At 48.2% G+C, this 6,840-nt stretch overlaps 1 protein-coding gene across 1 annotated transcript in view; it reads left to right on the forward strand.

Moving 5' to 3' along the window:
- WDR45B (WD repeat domain 45B) overlaps positions 1 to 6,840 on the forward strand; it is a 30,644-nt gene that overhangs the window by 7,549 nt on the left and 16,255 nt on the right. The gene's annotated exons all lie outside the window — the stretch shown is intronic.

The following is a 6,840-nucleotide window of genomic DNA, read 5'->3' on the forward strand; positions in this document are numbered from 1 at the left end:
TCTCAGATCATCAGGCGTTAGAGTCTCGTGAGAGCACAGCCTCCACATCTCAGATCATCAGGCGTTAGAGTCTCGTGAGAGCACAGCCTCCATCTCTCAGATCATCAGGTGTTAGAGTCTCGTGAGAGCACAGCCTCTGCCTCTTCCATGTGCGTTCACAGCAGGGTCCACGTTCCTATGAGAATCTAACACTGCCGCTGATCTAACAGGGGCCAGAGTTCTGGCGGAAATGCTTGTTCGCCTGCAGGCCACGGAACAGTACTGCCTCATGGTTGCGGACCCCTGTTATAAAGGACGTTGCCAAGGGTACAAATAAAGGCAAATGCCGGACAGGGTTCGGGGACAGGCCGTAGAGCTCCCAAGCCCTCCGTGGGCGGCTGTCCCCCCAGGGCCTTCCAGCTGTCCTGCTAACCTCTTCAATTTTATGCTTTGTTTTGTTGTTTTTTTACTTCATAATTCATTTTTCTTTTTCCACATGTGTTACAGAACATACCTCTTGGATTTTTAAGGAAGCTTCATGGTATCTGCATTCCTTCTCCCAGTGTGTAGGGTGGGACCCTCTCTGCGGAGGGTCTTCAGACCCACAATCAGGTGGAGAAGATTTGAGTCATACCTTAGTAGGTCAGAGCTGGGCAGGAGAGAGATTCTGGTTCCTGGGGCCTAACACACCAACATTATAACAGAAGACTGTATCGAGGTCTGTGGGAGTTCGGAGCCAGGAGCCACGAATGAACATCTGTATGCCTCTCTCTTTTTGTTTTTTCCTTTTTTAAGACGGCGATTCGCTCCTGTCGCCCAGTCTGGAGTACAGTGGCGTGATCTCGGCTCACCACAACCTCCGTTTTCCGGGTTTAAGTGATTCTCCTGCCTTAGCCTCCCAAGACCTGGGATTACAGGCCTACGCCACCACGCCCGGCGAATTTCTTGTATTTTTAGTAAAGACGGGGTTTCTCCATGTTGGTCAGGCTGGTCTCGAATTCCCAACCTCAGGTGATCCGCCTGCCTCAGCCTCCCAGAGTGCTGGGATGACAGGTGCGAGCCACCGCGCCTGGCATGTCTCTCTCATAACGCCACAGCAGCGTATTAACAGCTGCTTCCTAATTAATGAAGTGTTTACAGTAAATTCACCATTTCTTACAAAAATGAGTTAGACGGCCGGGCGTGGTGACTCAGGCCTGTCATCTTACCACTTTGGGAGGCCAAGGCGGGCTGATTGCCTGAGCTCAGGAGTTAGAGACCAGCCTGGGCAACATGGAGAAGGCCCATCTCTACTACAAATATAAAAAATTAGCTGGGTGTTATGGTGCGTACCTGTAATCCCAATTATTAGGAGGCTGAGGCACGAGAATTGCTTAAACCCAGGAGGTGGAGGTTGCAGTGAGCCAAGATCATGCCACTGCACTCAGCCTGGGCGACAGAGTGAGACTCCTTCTCAAAAAAAAAAAAAAAAGTTGGACAGGAAGCATCTAAAACTTCTCAATTCCAGAAAAGTATACCATTGGTATGGTTTAGTGCATCCCACACCTACTGGTCCCGTGTGGCTGCCAGCCCTGCCCCGCTGTCCCTGAGCTTAGCATACAGTGAGTTCTCATGTGCGGCGTGCTCCTGTTTCTAGCTTAAGTGAGTCGATAGGCCCTAACGTTGAAATGGATACAGTAGGGCCACGCTGTCTTTTTCCTGGCACATTTAAGCAGGTTGCCTCTGTGCACTTACAGACTTATCTGCCGTTCTGTGTCTGGCAGCCTCCAGTTTAACGTGAAGAGCAGCAGCAGACTTGCCCTTGTTCCTTTTTAATTTCAGTGGTTGCTTTCCGGAGTTGGGGGGAAGGAAGCCTGCATTGCAGTGTGTCCTGGATCTGGGCTTGTGGCATGTTCTCTCCAATGTGACTGTGGCATTGAGTAAGGAGACTGGGCTCTGAGCAGACTGCCTCTTCCAGATATGTGTCTGCCACCTGACAGGAACAGGAAGCTGGTCGTTCAGGGAAGCCTTCTTGGGGATCCCTGCTCCTTCAGTCATGGGGACCAGTGTTCTCCCGCCCTGCTGCATAGGTTCTGCATCCATTGCACTAAGGTTTGGTGTTTCCAGAGACGGCTTAGCCGTCAGGACAGTGCTGTTCTCTCCTCTGGGAAGGCCCCTGGGCCCCAGGAAAGGCTGCCCGGAGTGGAGGCTGCAGCCTGTCATGGTCCTCATAGTGACGCTGTGAGATCACAGCGGAGGACTGGAATTTGACATACGCACACGACCGAGGGTACACTGCAAAACAGTTCCCTGGTCATGGAACGAATGGAAGTGTTTCAGGAATGACACTTGAGTACCCCATGGCTGTAGACATAGAATAGTGTACGTGAAAAGTCAGCTGCGCTTGTCACTTAAAAACACAGCTCTCCCACATCACAGAGCTGAGTAGAACTTGTGGAACTTAGGTCCAGCCCGGTGAGCTTGCCCGGTCTGCAGGCTGGGCAGAGGTGTTCTGAGGCGTTCTGCCGTTTTCAGTGCGGCTTGCATTTCTCTGGGTGACCAGCACTCACGCGTGGTGATGTTGGCAGCCACACAGGGAGAAGTAAAGAGGACTCAGAGATCTAGAGGGGATGCCGCGTGTCTTGAGGTTGAGCCGCAGGTGAAGGCTGCTCATCCTGTGCCCGTAGATGGCAAGTGGGTTGTTATCAGGCACCTGCTGGGCATTGAGTGCTTCACTCGAGGCTGGAGATAGAGTGAGGAGTGAGACTGGCAGGTGCCTTCATGGGACACACTGAGCATCTGTACAGTTCCTGACGCCAGCAGCCCACAGCCAACCCGATCTGACACACACCGCCCAGGGCCTCAGCACATCTAGTTCACAGCAGGTCCCGTGAGCCCCATGCTCAGTGTACTCACCCAGCATGCCAGGTGAAGGTGTCAGAGAAACGGGAGGCCTGCAAGGCAGTGGGGGTGGGGGTGAGGGGTGGGGGCGGGGGGGGGATCACTGCACTTGAGAAGGATACAGAGGTGGTGTGTAGCTTTGGGAAGAACTGGAAAGGGGAAGTTTCATGACCTGGTGGTGGAAGGTTAAATTGGTAGAGCCTTGTTGTGGAGTAATTTGGCAAGATGTGTTCCTTTTAGATACACTGATGCTGCTACACTGGTATTCCTTGCAACACTTTCCAAGAGTGACAAATGGGAGAACCTGAATGACTGTCATGAAAGTATTGATTATGGTGGTTATGGCACATCTTTAAGATGGTGCACTAATGCAAGGAGAATGCTGAGACCAGCCTGTGAATCCTGACATGGACATTGTTAAAGGAAAAATAACTTAGAGAATAGCATAGGTGGTATTATGGGAACAGTGTTTACGCACAAAGTTTAGATCATACATGGCCGGGAGGAGTGGCTCACACCTGTCCTCCCATCTACTCAGGAGGCTGAGGTGGGAGGATTGCTTGAGCCAGGAAGTCAGATGAAGATCGTGCCACTGCACTCCAGCCTGGGTGACAGAGCAAGACCCTGTCTCAAAAAATAAAGTACGTACATGATGTTGTTTCGCAGTGTTTTCTACTTTTTGCTTTTCTGTGTTGGTTTATAGTAATGATGCATATTTTATTTTTTTTCGAGACAGAGTTTTGCTTTTGTCACCCAGGCTGGAGTGCAGTGGCGCGATCTTGGCTCACTGCAACCTCCACCTCCTGGGTTCAAGCGATTCTCCTGCCTCAGCCTCCCAAGTAATTAGGATTACAGACATTCACCACCACACCCAGCTAATTTTTTTTTGAAATTTTAGTAGAGACGAGGTTTCACCATGTTGGCTAAGCTGGTTTCCAACTCCTGACCTCAAGTGATCCACCCGCCTCACCTCCCAAAGTCCTGGGATTACAGGCGTGAGCCATCGTGTCTGATCTTTTTTTTATTTTTTAATTGAGGCAGCATCTCACTATCTTGCCCAGGCTGGTCTTGAGCTCCTGGCCTCAAGGTAGGACAAGTCATTGTCCTACCTTGGCCTCCCAGAGTGCTGGGATTATAGGTATCAACTACTGTGCCCAGCCTCTTTTTAGTTTTTTGAGGACCTGCCATACTTTTTTCCGGAGCAGCTGTATCAGACAGTGCATAAGAGCTCCCGTATCTGCACATCTTGGCCAATGCTTGTTATTTTCTGGGTTAAAAAAATATTAGCTATTCTGTGTAGTGAGCCATGCTCCCATCACTGCTCCAACATGGGCAACCCTGTCTCAAAGGAAAAAAGTCATCCCGATGGGTATGAGGTGGGATCTCGTTGTGGTTCTGATTTGGATTTCTCTGAGGACTAATGATGTTTAGCGTCTTTTCTTGTACTTCTCGTCCATTTGTAAATCATCTTTGAGAAAGAAATCCTTTGGCAATTGTAAAATCAGGTTATTAGTTTTTTTATTGTTGAGTTGTAAAAGTCCTTCACATATTTTGGATATTACCTGCTTACTAGATGTGTGATTTGCACATACACTCTGCCATTCCATAGGTTGCATTTTCACTCTGTTGATTGTGTCCTTTGGTGCACCAAAGTTTTAAAATTGGATGTAGGTTTCAAAAGCACATTGCCGTGATGCTTGTTTTACTTTGATTTTTTTTTTCTTTTTGAGATGGAGTCTTACTCTGTCGCCCAGGCTTTAGTGCAGTTGGCGTGATCTCTGCTCACTGCAACCTCTGCCCCCCAGGCTCAACCGATTCTCCTGCCTCAGCCTCCTATGTAGCTGGGATTACAGGCACCTACTACCAAGCCCAGCTAATTTTTGTATTTTTAGTAGAGATGAGGTTTCACTGCGTTGACCAGGTTGGTCTCAAACTCCTGTCCTCAAATGATCTGCTTGCTTTGGCCTCCCAAAATACTGGGATTACAGGCATGAGCCACAATGCCTAGCTGTTTTCTAGAAGTTCTGTAGTTTAGGATCTGTCTTTTCGGTGTTTCATCCATTTTGAATTAATTTTTGCATATGGTGGGAGATAAGGACGCAGCTTCATTCTTTTGTTTGTGGACAGCCAGTTTCCCTGGAAGCACTTGTTGAGGAAATTCTGTTCCTCCCTTGAGTGGTCAGCATTTGTTTGATGGAAGGTGATTAGCAGTTCTTCCCTCTCAGCCCTGGCCCATTGCAATCCATCCATCTCTTCAGGATTGTTCAAGTTAGAAACCAGGTGTTAACTGGTAGTTATGCTTCCTGTTGCATGGGGAGTGAGTTTTTGGAACAAGAGTAGCCTCAGTTGCTGGGGATTGGTGTCCTGTGCCAAGAGGGTGAAGGAGCTGTGACCTTGGCGGGGGGGGCATGGCCTCCCTGTGCCATGGTAATCATTGTGGTTTATACTATAGCCACGTCCTGTTAATGCCAGAATTACTTTGAGATGGCCTATGTGTAAGTGTCTGTAAGAAGTTGTTTTCATTGTGGATAATACGGATTTTTTTTTCTCTTGGGGGGTGTGGGGGGACAGGGTCTTGCTCTGTCACCCGAACTATAGTACAAGTTGCAGTCCTGGCTCACTGCAGCTCAACCTCCTGGGCTTGAGGGATCTTTCTGCCTCAGCTTCCTTAGTAGCTGGGACTACAGGCATGTACCACCACTCCTGGCTAATATTTTTATTTTTATTTTTGTTAGAGAAGGGATTTCCGTATGTTGCCCAGGGTGGCCTTGAACTCTTGTGCTCAAGCAGTCTTCCCTGCAAAAGTGCTGGGATTACAGGTGTGAGCCACTGTGCCTGGCTGCCTAAAATTTTAAATATCTCAGAGATGGAGCTGAGGCACTTCTGAGTCATTTTCTGCAGCTGTGACTGGAGAGATAGCGGTCATGTCATTACAGACAGCTGGTGGGCCTCCTCCTGAGTGACACGGGTGTACAGAAGGTGGGAGTTTCTCATCAGTGTTCCATGGTGCTCCCCTCAGTGAGCACCGGTCATCCTTTTGTCATGAAAGACTCTGAAAATCTGTGGGCATTTTCCTCTTACATAATTTATGAACAGTTTGGAGCGTTTCAGACTCTGGTGGCTCACACCTGTAATCCCAGCAATTTGGGAGGCTGAGGTAGCAGGATCACCTGAGACCAGGAGTTCAAGACCAGCCTGGGCAATACAGTATGACCTCGCCTCTACAAACATTTTTCTGAAAAAATTAAGTGAGCATGGTGATGTGTGCCTATATTGCCAGCTACTCAGGAGGCTGAGGCATGAAGTCCTTGAGCCCAGGAGTTTGTGGCTGCAGTGAGCTATGATCACTGCACTCCGGCCTGAGCAACAGACCAAGAACCTGGTTCTAAAAAAAAAAGCTAATGATAAAAAGCACTGAGCTTTTGCATTAAAGGTTTTTTTTTTAAGACAAAGTCTTGCTCTGTCGCCAGGCAGGAAGGCAGTGACATGATCTCAGCTCATTGCAACCTCCACCTCCTGGGTTTAAGTGTTTCTCCTGCCTCAGCCTCCCAAGTAGCTGGAATTACAGGCATGCCACCATACCTAGCTGATCTTTGTGTTTTTAGTAGAGATGGGGTTTCACTATGTTGGCTAGAATGGTCTCAATCTCTTGACCTCCTGATCCTTCTGCCTTGGCCCCCTAAACATTAAAAGCTTTTAGTGTGCTTTCTCAGAGTTTACAGGTGTTGCCGCCTCTTGAAATGTGGATTTAAGTATCTTATACATTTGGCTAAGTTAGCTTCTTAGGGTGTTGTATGTGTATGTTCAGCCTTCATGAAACAGTGGACATGATGACAGTAAACAGAGAAGCTGGAAATCTAGCACTCACTATTTTTCGTAGTCAGTCACTGTTCTCATTTCTGATGATAGTTAGATATAAATTGCTGATTTTTTTTTTTTTTTTTTTTTTTTTTTTTTGCTTTAGTGCCTTTACTGAGCATC

This window comes from Cebus imitator, unplaced genomic scaffold (genome assembly GCF_001604975.1).
Source record: "Cebus imitator isolate Cc_AM_T3 unplaced genomic scaffold, Cebus_imitator-1.0 Scaffold36, whole genome shotgun sequence".
Classification (NCBI taxonomy): domain Eukaryota; kingdom Metazoa; phylum Chordata; class Mammalia; order Primates; family Cebidae; genus Cebus; species Cebus imitator.